The 23643-nt window shown below is 35.7% G+C and overlaps 1 protein-coding gene across 1 annotated transcript in view; it reads left to right on the top strand.

Moving 5' to 3' along the window:
- The first annotated feature begins 11382 nt into the window (after window positions 1-11382).
- Window positions 11383-23643, top strand: part of LOC140750353 (aminopeptidase N) — a 36561-nt gene continuing 24300 nt past the window's right edge. Inside the window, exon 1 of the mRNA XM_073083829.1 lies at window positions 11383-11502. The gene's annotated coding sequence lies outside the window, so the exon portion shown is untranslated. The remainder of the gene's footprint in view (window positions 11503-23643) is intronic.

Raw genomic sequence — 23643 nt, forward strand, 5'->3', positions numbered from 1 at the left:
GCTACTGGCCGACATACATACATACATGATACAATTACAATAATACAAGTCCCCACGTTCATGTATTTGTGCGTCTGTGATGGCTGTATGAATTTCGGCCGTTTACGCTAGGGGGACAGGTTCAAATCAAAGGTTTGGTTGTTGGATGCGTTTTAGAAATTGTAACATGATAAAGCCATCGTATAATCCATTTAACGAGTTTGCTATCCGCCTTTTTTGTAATATAGGAGGAGCAGACGAGCATGCAGTCTACTTGATGGTAAGTGGCTTCTGGCGATCATGGCTGGAGAACCCCGGATGGGACAGGATGGGATATTCGAAACGAACGATGACGATAACTACCCCTGAGGACTAAGTTGGAACGCCTCTGAAAAGTATGTCTCCCTTACCACACCCTTCTAATTAGAACACAGTAGCTTAACACGGATGTAGTGATGCCGCCGGAGTCAAACCATCAAGGACTCTACCACTTTCTAAACTAAGATTAGTAGTCACGGTCCACTTACGGTGTTCTCAAATCAACCGAATGTGGAACGGGAATTATATGAGATCGGCTATTGCATTGCTATCTCTTTGTGTAAGTATAGTATGTTTTGTTTTTTTTTTTTTTATAATATAGGAGTAGCAGACGAGCATGCAGTCCACCTGATGGTAAGTGGCTACTGCCGCCCATGGACATCTATAACCCCAGATAGGATTAGATATTCCTACCTGAGGTCGGCCACAGGTGCGCCGCTACCCCTGAGGACTAAGCTGGAACGCCTCGGAAAAGTTTGTCTCCCTTACCACACCCTTCAAACCGGAACACAGCAGCGCCTAACACTGCTGTTATTAGGTAGAAATAGGTGTGGCGGTGGTGCCGCTAGAGTCGAACCACAAAAGGTTCTACCACCTTCAACTTAGGTTAAGTAAGGTGAGGTAAAGTACCACTAATTTAGAGCAACGTGTCTTAGAATCTAAGACTTAGATGAAGAATCTTATTTAAAATCCTCCAGAGTCCATATAAATCTGGTCAAAAAACGGAATTCGTAAAACGAACAACATTAGCAACGCTAATGGTTCTCTTTTAGTCTAGTCGACAGTCAGCGATAAGCGATGAAGGATGAGGAAATTTTAACTAAATCTACGAGATCAAGATTAGTCTTGGCAAAACACATACAAACACACTGGCGCCCAAACAGTGAACGGAAGTAAAAACTTTATTTATTTATTTATTTAACTTTACTCTTCGCAATCGGAAAAAAGGTGATACAATAAAAATCAATATCTTGCCAGCGTAACAGTGTCCTAAATAGTGCAAAGTATGTATTACATTATCGTCATTATTTATTTAGTCCTATCTATTCCGTTCACATTCACCCAAATGACATTTGTCTTGGAATTCGCCTGTCGCTAACCCATTTGTGGTGAGACTTCCAAAGGTAGATAAACTATAAAAAACAAACCAATTTTATTTATATATATCCCGTGATTCCAAACAGATGCCAGTGTTGATTCAACCGGTGAAATATGTAGATGTATTCACCTAAATAAACAACATTAAAATACTATTCTTTCGCCACTTTAAACGAAAATAGAGTGTTAACGTGCCTTGCAATCGATTTGTATGTTTTTGGTTTATTCTGTGTTTGATTTTCGTTTGTTTATGTACGAAAATGAAGGTAATTCATATGAAAGAGTAACTTATTTTTAATGAAGAAGAAGCTCTTCGTGTTATCTCTTTATAAACATTATGTAAAGCGGTGTCGTTTCCCAGTTTGGAAGGTGTGTTGAGAGGTAGACCCATAAGTAGGTAGTGAAGAGACGCAGGCTAATACGCCGTCAGAAGGTTATTCAAATTTTGCCGCCCCTATTCACATAATATACAATTTTATATCGTAAATTCTAGGCTATCCAGATCAAATACTATAGCGGACTAATAAAAATCACTATTTGTTGCCTCCCCCTATAGTCAGTCAAAAAAGGTCAATAAGGTAAAGTAATCTCTGAAAATAGACGAAAAATAGATCTACCACCCTAGGTTCTTGCCTGCTCAGCCTAGTATTTGATCTCTCACTAGTTCTTCATCAGCAACCCATTACTGTCCCACTGCTGGGCACGGGTCTCCTCTCATAATGAGAAGGATTAGGCCATAGTCCACCGCGCTGGCCAACTGCGTATTGGTAGACTTCACATACCTTTGAGTTTTTTTTTATAAATTCCTCAGGTACGCAGGTTTCCTCACGATGTTTTCCTTCACCGGATTTTAGCAAGTGATAATTAATTTCTAATACGCACATAACTTCGAAAAATCAGAGGTGCGTGCTTGGGATTTGAACCTCGGACCCCTCAATCGAGAGGCCGAGTTTCTTAACCACTAGGCTATCACTGCCTACTATTTGATAGTTCTTACATAGCAAAATATCTGTAGCTAATATTAGGTACTCCAATTCTATAGGGGTTAGATTATTGGACTCAATGTCCATTGGAGCATTCGCCAGGCAAAATCGGTTCATTAAAAAAAACCTATTTTAAATGTTAACCAAGCATTACTGACACTAATACAAAGATAACAAAAGATTACTACTGCCGTTGCAAGAAAAATGTTCATTCTATTAAGGGCAATACACTAATAAGTGTCTAATAAAATAAAGGGGTCAGTATTCCTGACCTTTGGCCGCAGTCGTATGAGCAGGATAAGCCGTTTGATAACATCATTGATACTGTTGCTTCGTGGAGATAAGTATGATGTAATGCTTGACGCAACGCATACGTCTGTTATTAATACTCAATCTATCTAATGTTTTGGATAGATTGATATTTGACAATTTCTTTATACTAGACGTTGACAAATTTTGATCTTTCGCAGATAAAAAATTCACAGATTAATTAATAAAAAACTGGTAAAAATATGGTAGGTATATTTCGAACTTGTTAGCATAGTTCTTTAAAACTGGGCCTCTGAATGGAAGGGTCCGACGTAACCCTCAAAAGTGACCTTAGAAACATACCGCCCTTACATGACCTTAGAAACCGGGGATTCACATCGCGGGCTGCAGATTGAAACCGAATTTTAAACTATGGTAATGATATCTGAAAATTAAATTGGAATACCTTATCGTTGTTGGTACATATCTTGTGTTACATTGTCTTTTTTTGAAGGAATATTTTGCGGTTCGACTCTGGTGGCACCACCGCCACACCTATTTCTGCCTATTAATAGTAGTGTTAAATGCTGCTGTGTTCTGGTTTGAATGAGGGAGATATACTTTTCCAAGGCATCCCAAGTTAGTCCTCAAGGGTAGCGGCACATCTGCGGTGGACCTCAGGTAGGAATATCTAATCCTATCTGGGGTTGAATACAGACGTCCATGTAGCTACCATCAGGTGGACTGCATGCTCGTCTGCTACTCCTATATTATTATTAAAAACATGTTATTAAAATAAAATACATATTTTACTTATTAAAAACCTCAGAACCTAATAGATAACAGCGAACAAAACGTCACAAAATTTTCAAAAAAAATGTAGTATGGTGATTACTTGCAAAAATTAAAATAGATCTTATAATTTTTTACCACAATTACAAGGGGTTAAGTGGTGTAGTTATAGCGTTGGTTGTAAGTGGGTCGGGTCACTAGCGTAGAGCAAGTTATTATTAATGACCAGCAAACTATGCGGTACTTTTGCCGGAAAGTAATCCTACTGTTACTTTAAGGCATTTTAAAGTCGTATTTTAAAGGGAACCCTTGGCTTGACTGTAGCACCAATTTTAATCTTATTTGTTCCTCATGTAATAGAAATAGCTAACGAGCATATAGTCCACACGATTATAAGTGGCTACTGCCACCCATGGATATCTGTAATGAACCCTTGATGCGATTAGAGACCTGAGGTCGGCCACAGATGTTGCTATCCATGAGGGCTAAGTTAGAATGCCTCAAATAAGTAATTATGTCTCCATTATCATCGGAACACTGTTGTTATTAGGCAGAAATAGGTTTGGCATCGGTGGCTCCAAAGTCGAACCACAAAAAGTTCTACCACCTGTTGTTATTTCAGTTTTATATAAGAAGTAATACGAAGAACGATATATTATACGTTATATGTTAAATCCTTTACTGAAATCCATTCCGGTTTCAGCCACCATTGCAATATTGCAACCTCGGTCCACAATTCCACATACCTCAATTAGCAGTAGACATAGAAAAGGTAACATAAAAAAAGAAACAGATAGACTCCTAATTTCAGTAATAAATTACTATGCTTAGGACTTTCTGTATCGTGAGTACTATGGGTACAAAGACACGAAGAAGAAATATTTATTCACACATTACTTATATGTCTATTTGCTTTATGAAGATTACATGCTTATTTAAGCTTACAGACTGCATGTCGATGTCAGATTTCTTTACCATTATTTCTTGTAATATAGAAGTAACGCGCATGCAGTCGACCCGATGATAAGTGGCTACTGCCGCCCGTGGACATCTATAATTTATTTATTTAAAATTTATTGCATCACCTCTGAAAAGAAATGTACAAAAGGGCAATGCCTGATGGCATTCTCTATCAGTCAACCCTGGGTGGATGTAGAGAATTTGCATCAGGTATTACAAAGCAACAAAAGAAAAAAAAGACAAACAATAATGAAAACAGCAGATATATAACAGCAGATGTATATAATTAAGATATAGATAATTCACGGTAGATAACATTAAAGTCCAACCATTTTTTTTTTCTTCTCGAGGGTTCCCCCTTCAAAAGGTACCCGACGACGTGGGAGCGACGCCGGGTTATGTGGGATTTTTACCGCACTAAAACCCCCCCGGTGGCCGTCCTCAACGCTTGTTGGAGAACTCCGGGATCTCCAACGGAACACAACCGGAGCCCTCCAAGCGCGATGCCCAACGGGCTCTACCCTGGGGGAGCAGTTTTCGCTCCTCCCACACCACGTAGTGTTTACGACGGTATGCGACCACACATACCGCCGTCCTTCCCGGGGTCGCTTGCTGGACGGTTCGAGCTCCCACTCTTGCCGTCCGCAACCAACAGATGTATATAATTAAGATATAGATAATTCACGGTAGATAACATTAAAGTCCAACCTGCGTTACCAATACGTTGCAACGTCTCGCATAAGTATGACAACTCGTCATAGTCGTAGAACAAAGACGGATTTGACAAAAATGTGAAATTCCCTTTTTATCATATTTGGATAACATATTGTCTACATATTACTGCATTACAGAAAAATATCTACGTATTTAAGTTTTCAAATTAATCAGTCGGTATTACGACGGATTTGAAATGCGCTCATAGTAAAATGACGTGTGTGAATAACTTGAAATGGCTGCCCTGTAAATTTGTTAAATCCGACTTTGTTCTACGACTATGACGAACTTTACCACACCTTTCAAACTACAACACAACAGCTATTAGGTAGCTACCTATTAGGCAGAAATAAGTGGGGCGGTTGTGTTACTGGAGTCTACCACCAAAGGGTTCTACCACATTCAATGAAAATGAAAATAAAAATTATTTATTGCCAGAATGTAGTAATGGTAAATGGTGACAAATATTTTATATGTTCTTACATTCTACTATAAAAATAGTGTGCAATGTCAAGTTCATAATACAGTAATAATTTTTAGTTAATTTAGTCAATTATGTATATTAATGTCAAATATGTTTAATTTAATTAAATTTATTTAAATAACATGAAAAAAGTATGTATGTCAATATAGCAGCTGATTATTTTCCTTATATGCAAAGTATTCGCCCAAGTCGTAAAAACATTTATCAAGGAGCCAGTCAGACACTTTATTTTTACGTCAATTCTTTAAATTTATTGGGTAGTTGATTATAAACTTTTATAGCGTTTATATAATATAATAGTCTGTCTTAAACTTTACTGTAACTTAAACTATACAGTGATTGACTCAAACTAAATGCTCATTGATTCAAAGCGCATGTTCAATTGACTTCAATCGGTCAATATTTGTAGATGAAGGCTTTTTAATGATGATCTATTTGACTGGCATTATTGTATTAGGACTCTATTGTGTTACATTGTCTACGGCAGTCTGTAATAGTGTCACTTATGTTAGTTGCGTTGCAATTTTAACTACATGCCTATGGTTCGAATGAGTATGGCTTCTTTGATTGTGGTTTAACTATACTTTTTATGCGATGGAGGAAGTAAACGAACATGAAGCCTGGATTTGAGTTCATGGTGGTAATTTCTATTGCTACCCATGGACATGGGTAATCGAATCTAAACAGGATTAGAGTAATACTAGATATCGGCCACAGATACTCGTACATTGCTCCCCTTGATGCCAGAACTTAGGAGGGTTATTTTTCCGCGCGCCAGCACTGAAGAAAAATGCCCTGTTAGTTTTCAATCTAAATTCGCACGCTGAATGTTACTTTTTTTTTCTTCACGAGGGGGCAAGTCTTCAACAGGTACCCGATGCCGTGGGAGCGACACAGGGTTATGTGGGACTCTTACCGCACTAGAACCGCTCCGGTGGCCGTCCTCAGCGCTGCACAGAGGACTCCGGGATCTCCAAAGGAACGCAACCGGAGTCCTCTTAGCGCGTTGCCCCGTCGGGCTCCACCCAGGTGAGCTGGACATTCGCCACACCAGTGGTTGTATCAGGCGTAACTTTGCGGAAATCCATGCTATTAAGTTCGGATTAATAATAGTTGTTAAAAAAAAAATTTAACAAAAAAATAAAACCGACTTCTATGTCACTACAAAGTAAAAAATAATTGAAATAAATGTTGGTTTAGTACATATTTCTGAAGTCGGCGCTCAATATATTTCGTTTGATAACAGCGTAAACAGCGTGTCCAATATGAGCGCCGACTTCAGAAATATGTACTAAACCAACATTTATTTCAATTATTTTTTACTTTGTAGTGACATAGAAGTCGGTTTTACTTTTTTGGTAAAATTTTTTTTTCACTCTTTTTAGTGATGATATGCTAACGTTTGTATTAATTTTATGTAAAATTGTATAAAGGTGATCATGAATAAAGGTAAGGCCTGAATTCATACGGATTGGACCCACCCGCTCGCAGGGCGCTGCCGCGCCTATCTCGCTTAGTTTTATATTGTCTTATATGTTCCAACCTAACCTAACCAATTCAATACGAAACACTATAGGCGAGGCTTTATGAGATACTAATTATTGGCTAGGTTAGGTAGGAACAGATAAGTAAATAAATCAAACTAGGTGGTAAAACTCTGCGAGTGAACCGGTCCAATTTACCTTAATTCAATAGTTAAGAAAAGAAATAGGAGTTGAAGGTCAAATTTTTCATCATATGTCTCTGTCTAGCAACTTCATTACAACAAATGTATATTCTATATACTTTACATGGGAGGCACATCTGCATTATCAGGATTGAAGAATTGAAGGTCATATCTTCCATCATATGTCTCTACTCAAAGACCTCATCATATATTCGTAAGCTCCAAATGCCTAACTTGTATGATTGAGGCAGGAGGCACTTCTGCATTATCAGAGTTGAAGAGTAGAAGGTCAAATTTTCCATCATATATCTCTACCTATCAACCTTATTGAATATTCATAAGCATCAAATGGCTAACTTGTATGGTTGAGGCAGGAGGCACCTCTGCATTATCAGAGTTGAAGAGTAGAAGGTCAAATTTTCCATCATATATCTCAACTTATCGATTTTATTAAATATCCATAAGTTCCAAATGCCTAACTTGTATGGTTGAGGCAGGAGGCACTTCTGCATTACCAGGGTTGAAGAGTTGAAGGTCAAATTTTCCATCATATCAAGTTAACCCAGATACTCAATGTTCATTTTAAGTTTCATGAGAATTGAGTGGGCAGAAGGTAAGTTGTCATAAAATATGTAAAAAGCAGGGGTAGTGATGATGAGTTCCACCCCATAACCTAAATTCTAATCATCAGAGCATACTAATGTTAAGGTAGGAATGTACCGCAATGAAACACCCTTTCATATGAAAAAAAGAAAATTAAAATTGGTTAAGAAATACTCGACTTATACAAGTTTATATGAAATCGGGTTTTTCCAATTTTCCGGGAAAACTGGCGGAAATTTTCAAATTTCCTCGAAATGGGACCCCCTGTGAAACTAGCCGCATACAATGGTGTATGAATCATGTCGATCGGTCGCGGCATCGCGAAAAAATCGCCGAACAAACATAAAAAAAAAAAAAATATATACGGTCGAATTGAGTAACCTCCTCCTTTTTCGAAGTCGGTTAAATAATAGTTACGTACATTTTCATAGGTATGTAATGGTACGTACATGTTAGTAGGTGCGTAAATAGGTTATTGGATTTGATAACATTTTATTTGAACACAGGAAAATAATATTATAACAGGAAAACTAAAATGTAGTTGGTAATTGAAACGTAAATGATAAATAACTATTATAATTGTGATTGACAAGAAAACACCGATAAAGTTGAATATATATTATGTTAAAATATTATGTTTTTAAATAAGTACAGTTTTGGAAACCAATGATGCGTATCTTTGGCGGTCTGCAGCGAACAGAAGTGATGGTTCTCGAAGTCTGAAATAACGAAATAGGAGACCTTTACAAAAATTATTGATGTAAACAGCGGCAAATTATTAAGCTGAATTAAATGAAGATAAACTATTGGTAATAAGTTACACAGCGTCTTGAGGGGTTCGAGGTTCAAATTACAGGCGCGCACCTCGGATTTTTCAAAGATATGTGCGCATTAGAAGTTAATTATCACTTGCTTAAACGGTGAATTACATTATTACATCGCGAGAAAATTTGCATACCTGAGAATTCTTTAAAAAAAATTCATAGGTATTTCAATTCTACCAATTCGCACTTGGCCAGCGCGGTTTTTATGGCCAGACTATGGCCTAATCCTTCTCATTCTGATAGGAGACCCGTGCCCAACAGTGACACAGTAATGGGTTGATGATGATATTGATGATGAAACTTTGGGTTATTTTTGTACGTGAAAGTAAAGCTGTAAAGTAAAATTAAGTTTATCGGTAATAAATAACAACGCCATCTACAATACATTGCTAGAACTAAATAGTCCTGCTATTTAGAAAACCACTACACGTTGATGTCTTTGCGGTGGAAATGTTGTTCTCCTGTGTCGCTAGATGTCGTTACGAGTAACTAATAATACATGTAAGTCTAGCGTTTTTATTAGTGATTTTTTATAATATAGGAGTAGCAGACGAGCATGCTGTCCACCTGATGGTAAGTGGCTACTGCCGCCCATGAGCATCTGTAATCTACCCCCGATAGGATTAGATAGTCCTACCTGAGGTCGGCTACAGGTGCGCCGCTTCCCCTGAGGACTAAGCTGGAACGTCTCGTAAAAGTCTCCCTTACCACACCCTTAAAACGGAACACAGTGGCGGCAAACACTGCTGTTATTAGGTAAAAATAGGTGTTGCGGTGGTGCCGCCGGAGTAGAACCACAAAGGGTTCTACCACCTTCAGAAGTAAGTCTTCTGTTGTAAGAGCTCTTATCTGTTACTTCAATTACATAAAATATACACTGTTATGGGTAGAAACGCATTTTTGGCCGACAGAGGCGTAACTATACCACAGGAGATCCGTGGCAAATTCATTGCATGGGGCTGTAAGAAATGTTTGCTCACGAATAAGTATTTTAGTGATTGTTTGGTCCTGGCGACCTTTTTTTGATCACTTTTGAGCTCGCAGCAGCCAGCCGGGGCCGCCGTCAGGCCGGGGGCCCCATCAGGCCGGGAGCCCCGTGAGGCTGGGGGCCCGCGGCATTTGCGCATCCTGTCAACCCTTAATTACGCCATTGGGGACCGACCTCCAGTAGGACTCTAAACTTATCTGGGGTTGATTACAGATTTCCATGGGTTGGAACTGCACTGCTCGGTTGCTGCTTCTATATAAATAAAAATACTAATATTTTTTCATAGAATCCTTTTTCGTAGTAGTCGTACCAAGTTATTTCTTCGTAGCGTATTCTGAAAACCTACATGCATTCAAGATGATCATTAAGAAAGATTTCTTTGGATAATTTGAATAGTTTCCCGACGTCTGCTGCTTAACCTAAATGTTCACTTTGTGTAACGAAATATAGATGTGTTTCTCTGTTATATAATTTCAATATACACATATTTGACGCATTCAAAACAAAATTGTTTCTTAGAAGAATAAGGTTCCTTGAACATAGGGTTTCGGTGGAAGGATGTAGATGTCAGCTGATTTTTATATCTTACCCTTCAGGAGTTACGACGCATATGTCATTGGCTCCAGGTAGAACCGCTGTTATATTATCTGGAGTTTACTTTTTTATAATATAGGAGTAGCAGACGAGCGGTCCACCTGATGGTAACTGACCATTGCCGCCCAGGACAGATATTCCAAAATGAGATCGAACACAGGACTGAACTGAGGACTAAGCTGGAACGCCTCGGAAAAGTATGTCTCCCTTACCACACCCGTCAAACCGGAACACAGCAGCGCTTAACACTGCTGTTATTAGACAGAAATAATTGTGGCGGTGATGCCGCCGGAGTCGAGCCACAAAGAGTTGTACCACCTTAAAACTATAAATGTTCATGTTCGTGAACATTAAATTATAAAAAAACACGACATATACCACTAATAAATACGAAATATGCTTATGAGTATGACATTGACACGCGAAATGATTATTGTATGTACTTGTTAATTTTATCAAAATACGTGTGACATGTGTGAAAGACGTATGATATTTTGTTTATCCATTTATTATAAACGTTTTAAAAATAATTATTTAAATTAAGAGAACAAGCATTAATAAATACACTACGCTACAATATGCCTAATCAAGTTGCTGTGGTAGTTTTTCACAAAACGAAAGTTATTTGTTTCTTTTACTGACTTCAAAAAAGGAGAAGGTATAATCTGCTGTTTGTATTTTTATTAATGCTCCATAACTTTATCACGGTATTTATCCTAGAAATTACAATTTGAAAGTTTGTAATCATTTTGATAGATGGTAGAGCCCACAGGGTTTGTGGTAGAGCCAGTATATTTCGACCGGGGAGGTACTACCGCTACAACCATTTTTAGCGTGAAGTTGATATGCATTTCGGAGTAATGTTGTGGATGCTGTCAGACTTACATGACGATCACCTTAGTCTTGAAGAATACCAGCGCATCTTAAGAATAGCAACGGCTTACCATCAGCGGCAGTGACGAATTACCATGGACTGCAAGCCCTTTTGCTGCTCCAAATTTATAAACAATCATAATAAATTTTATTAAAATGTGACAACCAGTTGTTTTGAAGTTAAGCCCAAGCTAGCCCAAGCGTTTGGATCGCTCGCTCACCCCATCACGATTCGGAGATCTTATTACCCTTAGCCCCTTCCCTTGGCTGGGCGGCAACGCGGCGGCAAGCGCCAGTCGCCTCCGAACCTTCGCACTGTCCACACGTGTGCTCGCGACACCGTCACCCGAGAACAATGGAAAACACGTCACTGCAAGGTAAAGGACATTTTTTATACCTCTTTTCTTACACGTATCCGCAATTATGTGCGTCATTGATCATCAATATCATGCGTCGCGCGCTTTTATTATCCTCACGTAAATATTGGAATTAACTGGACACTTCTCACGTTGTTTTCTCAATACCGGCAAACGTTCGATCTGTCACTCAATTCGGTTGTCACTGTGTGATAAGCATGGATACGCAATCAGTAAATTATAATGTCAAATCAATTTAATTTAAAATGAATTATTTTTTAAATTAATAAATTTATTTAAACTGTACAAGTTAAAAACAAAACAACTTTCGTGTGTTAATCATAAGCGACAAATTCACGTTTGTAATTACAACCCTTTTTTTATTTACTCCAATAAGTATTTACCTATCATTATACATTTGTATCCAAAATAAGGCTGATATCGTGTTAAAAATATGATAACATGAAGTAGTTTTTTTTCTAAAACAACTCTATTATTGACTCTACATTTTCTTAAAAAGTATTGTTTACTTATGTGAAGTATCTCGCATTACGCTTACAGTTTCACGTATTTCGTTGATGACTATATTTTTCTGGAAAATATACGTTAAATGTACGTTATTAGTATTTTATGAAAATTAAAATAAGCCTCTAATTTCAAGCACAGAAAAATGTATTCCGGTTTTTTATTCGTAAAATCCATCTTAGTCATCTGGAATGATAATGAATCTGTGAGCGGCTTAACTAGTTTATCTGATGATGTCTTTGGGCGGCAGTGACCACTTACCATTACGAAGGTTGATTGTTTATCTAAAAAAAAATTAGTCTTTATTCCTACGATCTGGTAGTTGCTAGATTGTTTATATAAAAAACATTTAGTCTAAGATGTGGTAATAATAATCTAATATACCCAGCTCAAATTTATTATACTTGCTTGGAATTTGAGCATTAGACTTCATAACCCCCTACAGAGCCCCATGTCCAGCAGTTAGAAATAAAAAAGGGTCGCTACCATACTTTACTTTTAAAGCTATGACTTTTAAAGCGTAAGCCTAAAGCGTAAAGAGCAATGTAAGTTTTAAGTATTCGAATAGTAAATTACTATTAGTATTATAGTATTTTTTTCAACTTTTATATATATGTTATAGAGAATAGCGGAGATTTTCCCTGATGTGACTTTGGGTTGGGTTTTGAATTTTGACACAATTGTAAATATGTTTTGTATTTTCGTCGAGGGTCATTTGTATTAAAAGATGTTGTTAAGAAATTAATTTTGGCTATAAACCACCATAGATTTTAGATATAGAAAAACATTTCTAAGATAGGAATGTCGGTATTATACCGAGAATTTAGGGTTCGAATTACAGGCTGATTTTTCAATCCTATGTACTAGAAATTCATAGAGCTCCAAAAATAAATTCATAGAATTTTTTTAGAGCTCTCTCTAGGTGTAAGTCGTGGCCAGCAGTGGGTTGACGAAGCTTACAACCTGTAGCTTAATGAAATTGACAGCGGTTTATCTACATTATATCTTAAAAATGGCAAAGCCATCATTTATTTTAGCAGAAATGAATTCAGAAATAGATCCAAAGTAGGATAATTAAGAAACCTACAGCACTCCAAATATTCCTTTTCATAAGTCTTCAAGTAATTCTTTCTACTCTAATTTTTGCCAATGTAAACCGTTTCTAGTGTATAATAACCGTTATTACCATTCGCAGCTGTTTGTGGCTGTAAACTCGTTTGTTTACACTATCTCGAATATGTACGTTGTTTTTCACACATTGTTTATTTCTTCACACATATCATTTTATGATGTTCAATGTAATATGATCTACTGTATACCTTTATTCTTTACGATAAACTTTATTTGAATACCTAGATACCTCGATATACGGTTGTTTAGGCATCTCTTTAGAATAAATGCTCTTAAATTGTGTTATTAATTTCAAATATAATAACAAAATCTCTCTCTCTAAGTGTCTATTGGTTGTCTTATTGTTAAACGTCGTAAAACAGATTAGAGAATAGGCCGAACCCGAAGATTTATGATTATTAGAGCTAAATATATTTTAAGTTTTATTTGACCTTGCTAGTCATTCACAAATACGACTTAAAATTTTAAAGTAAGTCGAAAAATGTTGAGCAACAGTATTTTAATGACTTCCTCACATGATGAGTTGCTTAAAGAATATTTAAAGGAATGAACACATAGGAAGTTTCTACTAAGTACATTTTTGTGTTGACTCATAAAAAGGAAATGACGTCTGACGGATAGTTAAGGAGAAACAGAAAATTTGTCGATTCATAAGTATCATAAGAAGATGATCAATCACGATTTCAACAAATTGATTTGAATTTCATTGCAAATTCCTGATTTATTGATTAAGAATAAACATGTTGTTCCATACGTTATATTTGTAAATAAATGCTTATAATTTCACCAGAACGGATGACAATAATGTCCACAATTATTATACTTAAAATGATATAAATCATGAAATATTTAAAAATCGTTATAGAATAATCGATATGCAGGTAAAACCGGTTCAAAAATAAAAAAATAACGGACGAAAAGGACAAACGAGAATACGCGTGAGTTTACAACAAAATTACCAGCTCATACTAACTGTCATTTGTAATACGTTACGTTTTAATCAAATACTTTCGACAAAGCATCCGACGTTTTTTTAACATATTGCGATAATAATACCAACGTTTGGTCGTACCAAAACCCTTTTGTGAGCCTCACGTATCGTTAGGGGAAAAGAGCCCTTTAGTTCAACAATGGGACCGCGTCATGTAATAGGCGACGAAAGGGACCCCACAAGGGGGTGCCCTCGGCCCCCTAAGTTATATGTGTGATAGCGTTTGGATTTATTAGCTATTCTTTTCGGGTATCTTATCGATGGGTATCTGGATTTATTTTTATTTTGTATTAGGCTAACCCAGGGGCGTACCTTATTGGTATTTAAAGAGATGGCTTATCGTGACGGTACTAAAGAGTTTATCATAAATGTATTATAGCTTAAGGGGAGTTTCAAATGAATTGGATATCTTTATTTTTATTCAGTGTACTTTTTAATCGTCACCCTCACTAAAAGTAATAGTGTTTCTTTTATCATTATTTGAAGCATGATCTCCTTTTTGTAATTTGAGATCTGTTATAAATATTAGCTACCCGCATTCATATTTCACTTCCTTTCCTTCTCACACATTGATTCTATAATAGACATTGTGGTCCGTGATTATTATATTTCCATCAAATTCTTCCCAAGATGATGCTATATTTGATTTGAGTATACCTCGTTGAAAACTCAAATACATTTCAGACAGAGAAAAGTTTTAGACTATGTTTGTATTTGTATTTGTACTTGTATTATTGCATGTTTGTTTAAACCGTGCTAACGCTAATGTAAATACAGTAGAGCTAGACTAGACGTACCCCTGCTTAGTTTCAACATGCTTGCTGTTAAATAATTATTCATTGACTGGGAGAACTTTTAATGAGTTCTAACTTTGCAATTAATAATCAGTAATTTTGAAGTTGTTCAAACTTTTCTGGTTCCATGGGAGCACAACTTATTTCTCTTTATACGTACTAGACATTATCAAATTTAGATTTTATTTTTACGTAAAAATTAAATTTGATAGATTGATTATTAATAATGGGTCTTAGTGTTGCGTTTTGTCTAAGATTATTAATATTATATTGAAGTTTCGTTTTTCTTCGTTGAAGTATTACTTGTGTACATTTTAAGTGTTATGTTTCTCTTTAAATTATCAATATTAGGTTTACTCTATCTGTGACGTATAATTTGTCTCTAGACACACAACTATTCTAAATATATACATATTATACTAAATATATGTATATTGGCTTATAAACTAATAATTTTGTATTGCTTCCATCTCGATCTATTTATTCTTTGTATACGATAAAACTCTTCAAACTAAATTTTACTTGAATAATATGATGACAATGTAACGTATTATGATTATGACTAATAAGCCAATTAGCCAAGAACCTATATTTAATTCATTGCACAGTGCACGTCGTGTAATGGATTAGATTAAAGAAAACTAGTTTATGGAGTTTCACAAGGGACCCGTTTCACGAACTTTGAATCTAGCTCTTGGAGTAGTATTTTACATTCAAGTTAGTAAGCATGTTACTTCAGTACCATGAAGAGTGGAAAATACTAAATGCGGGAAAAAGTTCCAAGATGCTTGAGAAATGAGAAAATACGAATTATTTATTTACTGAATACTGAATGCTGTTCTTTTCACAGACCTGTATTTGTTTTCTGTGGTTCTTTTCGTTTTGTAGTTGTATAACAATTTGTTACCTTTAAATTTTTTTTCTAAAGGTAGTAGTTACTCGTATTTTAAAAATAACTTTATCAATTAATAGTTTCATGGAAATCTCTTTCATTTTATTTTATTTCTGTCTTTAAAGTTGTATATTGACATATTAGAAATTAAAGTCGAAAAAATATTCGATCGTTGAACTAATACTATTTTATTAAAACGTAATTAATGTTTTACATGAAGATCTTTAATAGTATTATCGTTAGGGTTCTCAATATGTCTAGTGTCAATAATGATGTTTAATCGGTGCTCCATGACGCTAAATCTCAATATGCCAATTATGGTAAAACCTAGGAGTTATGATTTTACATCCATCGCATGTATGGACTGTAGTAACTTTCACAATTATTGTGACAGGTGACCTGCATAAATATTCTTAACTCCTATACTATAAAATGTTGATAAATCTCATCATTTAATTGCAAGTAAAATTCGATCGAAAGATAGCAATTACTACAATGAATTATTTTATTACAATGAATTATTTTATCCCTTAATGGTAATTAATTATTCAAATTCAGCTGCATCTTCGGAAGATAAATTATATGTAAGAAAAGTTTTAACAATAGTGTTGCTTATCAAATGGTGACTTTAGTGTAGCTCGTTCTATTTGCTAATAAGAGTTAATGTCGTGTTACTAGAATAATTAATTCACTATGAAAAATAGTTTTAATAGGAAAAAAACCTCGACACAATGCCTTCATATAAAAGCATAACCTGTTATGTAATCGAATAATGGGTTATTCAATTCAAACGATTGACCTTTATTAATTTACTCAAATGATTCTTGATCTCGCCTCCATAACAACAGAAATGATCTTTTTTAAAATTTTCAAATTAAAATTCTTACCGCATTAAAAAAGTTGTTTGAAGATTATAAAATGGTTTTGTTTATGGCCATAAATTAGGAGCAGTGAGATGTTTATGTGTTTCATAAACTATTGCGTTCTATTCCTGTAGAAGAAATCTACGTTTACAACGGAAATCGATTTAAATCTATTTGATTTTACGTACTAGCACCAGATGTTTCTCACTAGAATATTTTTAAACATTTATTCCGCCTTCATTTTGAGTATGTAGTCTTTTAAAATGTTTTTCTGGTTTTCCATTAAATTAGTCTGGATATTTCACATAAGCATTTAAAGTTAGATTAAGATTGTGTGCGTTTTTTATTCCCAATTTACTTTTATTATTACTAGGTACTGAACAAATATTGTCTTAATTTTTCCTACTTTCTTGTAGAATTTCGTATCCTTTTCACATGGAAATAACCATATTACGTATGCTTATAAAGATGGCACTTAAATTCAGTACTGGTAGGTTACACTATTGGAGTAGGAACGCGGAATAAAATAATAAGAATCAGTTTTGTAAATCGATCTAATTCAATTGATTCTACTTGTATTATTTGGAGAAAAATAAAACCTTCACCTCCATACTCATATCGTATGTACTTAAACAAAGTTAGTAACTGTAAATGACACTCAAGGTTCCCGAAACTACTGACTAAATGGTTAATGAGTGCGTTACCTCATGATCCTCTTAAGGTGATCCTGTAATGACAGTCGTTATTGGTCACCGCGGTCACTTGTGCCGACAAATTTGGATCATACTTGATAGGACTTTACATAGAGAACTTCAATATACGATAAATATTACTTACCTAAGGTGCTAGAAGTCTCCGTGGTTCGACTCCGGTGGTACCACCGCCACGCTTATTTCTGCCTTATAAGAAGTGTTAAGCTCTGCCATGTTCTCTTTTGAGGGGTGTGGCAGGGTTGACGTTTCAACTTAGTCCTCAGGGTAAACAATGCAGCTGCAGCCAACCTCAGGTAGGAATCTAATGTTTTTCTTTTGTTCTATAACACAGAAATAGTCAACGAACATGCAGTCTACCTGACAGTAAGTTGCTACTCTCGCTCATGGACATCTGTAATCAACTCCAGATAAGATCTATCAGTTGTACTGCATGGTTTTTTTGCTACTTTAATGTTATGTAAAAAAAACTCATTATATGAATTCAAACACTTCATATAAATTCCCATCCATCCCTTCCTATATGTTTAAGTTGACATGAAAATATAGCAGTCATTGAACGTTTATCGGTTGTAATAAAGTACTACTCGTCTCGAGGCTATGTTCTATCATCAATCTATTACGTCTAGGCCGTGTTCTACTTGATGATACATGTTCTTAATCGATATCGTGGATATCACTTAGTTTTACCTTTACTTGTATATTGGTTGTGGATTACCAAAATTGAGAATTGAGGAGCGCGGGCGGCGTTTATCAAATTGTGGATTGCATGTCAAATATATCCTTGTAGTTTTTCCGATAACGACAAAAAGTCTATATTATTAAATTGAAGTACAACTTCTTCAACAAACTTATTCCCGCGCAAAATACAACTCAAACGTCAATCCCCATTATTTTTTTCTTTTTTATGCCAACGCATAAAATCTTACCAGCCAGTGATTATATAAATGAGAATTTATTATAATAAAAATAACACAAAATAATTAATGTAAATAATACTAAAATAAAATAATTAGATAAGTTTTCTAACAGAAAGAAGTTATTGTATCACCACTTTTTGTCCTGATGTTTAACAGCTTATTAATGTCAACAAAACGGCTAACCATAACTTATGTTCAATGTTAATTGATTTGTTCATGTTAAAAATTTATCATCCTTTGTTCTTAAGCTGAGGAAATCATTTTTCCTGAGAGTTATCGTCAAGTTCTGAATATTGTTGGCGTTCTACGTTTAGTCAGTGGTGGTACTTTAATTTAGGCTTTTTGCTTAAGTTTTGCTTTAGCATTGTTAAAACACAAATCCTTTACGTTCCTATCAGGGTTAATCTAGACCTGCCCATCAATTTGATCAGAATTGAGCAGGTCACTGCAGCACGGGGCTAGATATTTGCGATTCAATGAGCTCGTCTCGCGAAGCCCGATTGTATGCGTAATTGGACATTTGCTGGGCTACTCTCCGTATTGTGTAGCCACACTAGTCTAGCTATAGTAGTAAACGTATAAACGTTTGTAGATATTTATAGCTATAACAACATAGCAGTGGTAAGCAATAGCAGTGGTATACCTAGTGGTTGAAAAGCGGCCTCTCAATCGAGGCGTCCTACTTTCAAATCCCCGGCACGCACCTCTGATTTTCGAAAACATCGTATGGAACACTGCATGCGTAAGAAATCTTTCATAAAAGTTTTCAAAGGCATGTGAAGTATGTTAATTCGCACTTGACCAGCGCAGTAGATGGAGTAATCCTTCTCATTCTGAGAGGTGATCCGAGCCCAGCAGTGGAACAGTAATGGATTGTTGACGATAACAACATATGAACCTTTATGTTAGATAGAAATAATAGCTCGACCTGGGAAATACCGCCCCTGTGATTGCTCACCATCAAGTGGATTGCAAATCTTTTTTTACCTTTAACGATCTTCCAATCTTAAGATCTGAAGTTGTAAATGGCGGAAATGGAGATGCACGCTGATGCAAAGGTTTGATGCATTTGGCAAATGCTTACTTTTCCTGTTTAGGAGGAAAAGTACTCACACTTGCGTGCTGTACATGATACTACCTTTAATATTATCTACTTACATGCATTGTAATCAAACACTTTTTATTGCATAAATCGTGTCACGTACAAAATAATATACGTAAACAAATAAATCTATGCGTCTTTCCGTGATTTCATAGTAAAATCCACTAAGTTATTTGCACAACTTTACTAAGGAGTGCCCTATGATTTTTAAATATTATTAGTTAAGTTGTATTCTCACATATGTTAAGAGGTTCCTGTCACTAATGAACACCATATCTGAAATGAATACAGTACAGGAGTGCTGTCTGAAATTTAACACAGATTCGTGAATATGTAGGCGACACAAATACTAAGAGAGAACGTTTCTTCAATAATTGTTTATTCCCAAAACCAACATTTACCAACCACTTCAAGGAAAAAGTCCTGAAAAAATCTCTTTTTTTGCAAATTTGGACATTACAAACTCACGTCTGTTAATATTAAGACCTACTAGTAAATCCTTGGATTTACCGTAAGTCGAGCGTTTGCAATAGTTATACATACAAATATATGTTCGAAAAACATTACCGCCGTAGTCGGAAAACTACATAGATAAGAATAGATATCTCACCACCTTGTAATTGAAGGAAGCCATTGGCTTAAACGGCTGACAGTTCTGTCAGCCATTTAATAGCTGTCATGGTGTAATTTACGCGGAAAATGCCAAAATGCTCAGTTAAGTGGTGCAAAAAACACGAAATCCAAAAAAAGTGCGGAGAAATATCGTTTCATTCTTAAATGATCTGAATTTTTTTTTTATATTTTTGAAACACGAAAAAAGATGACATAATAATATGTCATCTATTTTCGTGTTTGAAAATAGATGACATATTATTAAAATATGCTATGTCTATATATTTAAATTGTCAAAACTGGCTACATTTTATTGTTAGGTGTGAGTAAACTATGGGGAACAATGATGTTTTTTACGAGTAGCAAACTTCGCGGACCACTTCTAGGGTCCTTCGGGCTAGTTTAGAAACATTGTCCTAGTCAATATTAATCCATCAATCTCCCGTTCAGCCTTGAAGCCACAACCCTGACCCAGTCCTGCGTGTATATAGGACACGTTATCTAACGTGTGAAGTTTACTTTACAACTTGTCGGTTAAGGCGAGCCGGTCTGGAACCCGTTTTATAGCTCACGATACGATGTGGACGATAGGACTTTATTGTGAACTTAGTTCGTAAACATCGAAATTGAAATCGTATCTTTGCATATTATAAATAAATCGTATATAGTAAATCGCACACGGAAGGTTCCTTACTACCAAGTTTTGTTTTATTTTCAATATCTGTTATTCAATAGTTAATAGTTTGAAATGACTAAAAATACTGTTTTCAATAAATAATTGTGTTATATTTAACTCTGTAATTTTTAGTATTTGTTATTATAGCGGTCATTGGAAATTGTCATAGTAATATCTAATCTATAAATATTACTAGTGTCGACAGACGGACAGAGAGCAGAGGCTTAGTAATTAGATAGAGTTCGGGATCGATAGGGTTTGTTTTTACCCTTTGGTTACGGAACCTTAAAATTAATAAATAATGTGATTTAAATTAGAAAATTTAACTTAAGTTTCAATGAAGTTATAGCTAATTAAGCTGAGAAAATGGCATCTTAATTTGTTGAATAAAATTCCAATACTAGATAATTAAAACCATATTTTGCTTACATAATACCTTTGACACGAAATCTTTTATGCATTCATAAAATTTGCACATTTTAATATGTAACGGGTACTCATAGTACGCGGGTTTAGTACGCAAAAAGAAATTAAAACCGCATGTCATGAGTACCCTTTACATATTAAAATGTTTCTATTCCATTATATTAGTTTAAAAATCATAATATGCACATTTACAAGTTATTTCGTCCAGTGGTTAATATTAAACATCACGGAAAATATATAAGTCTGTGACCAAAATGAATACACGAAATCTCGTCAATTCCTAGTAACAACCAAATAACGCTATTCATAGCGTTAGTTTTTTGAACTATTTTTATTTTATTATTTTTAGTATTTGTTGTTATAGCGACCGTCATTATGCACCGTCTGTAAAAAGTTCAAGTGTCTATCTATTACGGTTTAAGAGATAAAGCCCTGTGACTTACGAATAGACAGCGGAGGGTTTCGTTTTACCCTTTGAGTACGGAATCCCAAAAATCATTCTACAAGATGGCATTATTGATATGTTTCAGTACATTTGAGTTATAGGGAAATAACATTATTATTTTTCAAAACTAAAAATCAATCTAGTAACTTTGCGTGAACTTTCTCTAAGGCGCTTTGTGTCGCCTTGAAAATCGTTAAGCCTGATGATGTTGATAAGGACAATGGTACAAAACTATGAAAATCGTGTATTGTCATCGGTTTTTGATAATTTTTCAAAATTTTGAATGAACCTGAACGTTCAAAGTAGATAGAAATCCGGTTCAAGAATTCCGTTACTCTGTTACGTACATATATATATACATACATATACCCAAGCTAATAAAAGCGTGTTAAAAACGATTTGTTTTTTCCGGGAGGAACTTTCGGAGAATCTCATGGAGTCATGTCGTATCCGTGTATTGTAAAGTCACTAATAAGTGGCCTTGCTTCGAGCTATTACACATATATGGAAAGTCATGGAAATTGGCAACCACATCGAGATCGCACGGAGATTAATGTTTAAGGACACTATCTTTTGCTGGCCAATTTGTTCATTATTGTGTATGAACCATAGTTATTATACATAGGTATCTATCTATCTATCTTCTTCAACCATTATTCACCCAACGCTGGGTATAGGTCTTCTCATGGTGTTTCCATATTGCGCGATCGCGTACCATTCTTATGTGCCAATGGCGGCCTGCTATTTTAACCAGGTCGTCGGTCCATCGTGTGGGTTGCCTCCCAACGTTCCTTTTGCCTCGTCTTGGTCTCCACTCAAGGATTTTTAGGGTCCATCTGCCATCATTCCTCCGGCAGGTACATAGGTATATTGTTTTCTAACTCGCTCTTAGCTACCATTATATAGCTTTGTTTTTCATAAGATGAAGCTTACCGACGACAGTAACAAATTATATTTCTCGAGAATTTCCTACTTATTACTTAATTATTATTATTATTTTATCTTAATTATTATTATTTCTGCCAAATAACAACACTGTTAAGCGTTGTTGTGTTTTGATTTGGTAAAAGATACTTCTCCGAAGCGTTTCGACTTAATACTCAGGGATAGTAACGCTTGTGTGACGGATCTCTGGTAGTATGACGACCCGCGTGGTGGAGCGTTCACCATATCGGTCTGTTGCGCAAAGGGTTCCGGGTTCGACCCCGGGCAGACAGATACCTGAATTATGAATATTAAATATCTGCTCAGGATCTGGGTGTTTGGGTATTCATCTTTGTGTGTGTTTATGGCATCCATGACACAGGCAATCCTAGTGTGGTCACAGCCCGTAAGTGTAAAAAGCGTTTAAAAGCGTTTTTTATTTTAATTACAGGCTTTTATTTACCTCCACCTATTCCGGTGGTGGACTTTGATGACAATGCAATTATGTGTTTGATTACAGAAGTCCTTCAACGGAAGTTGCCTCTCACGATCAGGTGGACTATATTCTCATTTTCTCCTTCTATATTATAATAATATACAGCAATGTATACAAGTAACATCCTTATACATAATACTGAAACTGTAAAATGCACAGTAGAAAGTGGCTCTCTAAATTCAAGGACAGAGCGAGGTAATGGATATACCTCCCTCGGGAGTGTAACCTTGTTTTGTATTACTTTAACGGGACACCGAAATACGTACGTGACACTAATTTTGTTTTGTCACGCTATGATGTTTTAGACACACCCTGACTTTTGTATAATACAGTTTTTCACTTTGTTTTGTGAAAACCCTTCGTGGTTATGGTACCTATTACTTCTATAGCCCTATCGTGTTCTGGTTTGAAGGGTAGTTTAGTAAAAGGTTCGCTCGTTTGATAAATCTGGTATAAGGGCATCTAGATAGTTATAAGAGAAACTTACAACTATTCTTTTTAATTACAGAAGTAGCACACAAGCAGGCAGTCCATTTAATGGTATGTGGTTCCTACTTCCAAAGGATGTATATGTAACCAACCCCTTATAAGATTAGAGTCCTATCTGATATTGAAAACAGATTAATTTCTACCCCTTAGGATGAAACGCCTGCTA

This window comes from Epargyreus clarus, unplaced genomic scaffold (genome assembly GCF_041222505.1).
Source record: "Epargyreus clarus isolate Ecla_fem2 unplaced genomic scaffold, WU_Ecla_fem_2.2 ptg000019l, whole genome shotgun sequence".
Lineage (NCBI taxonomy): Eukaryota > Metazoa > Arthropoda > Insecta > Lepidoptera > Hesperiidae > Epargyreus > Epargyreus clarus.